Consider the following 877-nt stretch of genomic DNA (forward strand, 5'->3'; position numbering starts at 1 on the left):
TTATTATACAATGCCTTGGCAGGGGGTGGGGAAGGACAGTTCACACTGAAATAAAATAATCCAAAATTGTAAAAAAGTAGTGCAAAGGACAAAATAAACTCTTGTAATGGACTGACAGATTAAAAAAAAATGGATGCAGTAATAAGGAGAATTACTACTATTGAGAATTAAATCAGTGATGGTAAGCAAAATCCTCCCAGAGTGTGGCAAAAAGGGAGACTAAAGATGAAAGCTAAGAGAACATGTGACCTCTACCTAAGGGAAGTGATGCAGCTCAACCAGTTTGAGGAGTAAACAATTGAAAAAAAGAAAGAAAACAACAGTGCTCGCTTCAGCAGCACATATACTAAAATTGGAACAATACAGAGGACATTAGCATGGCCCCTGCACAAGGATAACATGCACATTCATGAAGTGTTCCATAGTTTTCTAGAAATAGAATTGCCATATGAGTCAGTAATTCCACTCCTAGGTATTTACCCAAAGAAATTAAAAATACCAATGCAAGAAGATACAGCACTTCTTCGTTTATTGCAGCATTTACAATAGCCAAGATTTGGAAACAGCCTAAGTGTCCATCCACAGATGAATGGATAAAGAAGATGTGAAGGGCGCCTGGGTGGCTCAGTTGGTTAAGCATCCAGCTCTTGATTTCAGCTCAGGTCATGATCTCGTGGCTGTAGGATGAAGCCCGAGTCTGAGCATGGAGTCCATGCTGAGCATGGAGTCTGCTTGGGATTCTCTCTCTCTCTCTCTCTCTCTCTCTCTCTGCTCCTCCCATTCCCTGCATGTATGTGTGCATGCTTGCTCTCTCTCTTTCAAAATAAATAAATTAATTAAGTAATTTTTTAAAAAGTGCATTATCTTGATGAGGACT

The 877-nt window shown here is 39.6% G+C and overlaps 1 non-coding gene across 1 annotated transcript; it reads left to right on the top strand.

Moving 5' to 3' along the window:
• Positions 1–322: 322 nt before the first annotated feature.
• Positions 323–429, top strand: LOC131513238 (U6 spliceosomal RNA). The gene has a single exon (XR_009262471.1). It is a non-coding gene; the product is annotated as a U6 spliceosomal RNA (small nuclear RNA).
• The last annotated feature ends 448 nt before the right edge of the window (positions 430–877 follow it).

Source organism: Neofelis nebulosa, chromosome 5 (genome assembly GCF_028018385.1).
Source record: "Neofelis nebulosa isolate mNeoNeb1 chromosome 5, mNeoNeb1.pri, whole genome shotgun sequence".
Lineage (NCBI taxonomy): Eukaryota > Metazoa > Chordata > Mammalia > Carnivora > Felidae > Neofelis > Neofelis nebulosa.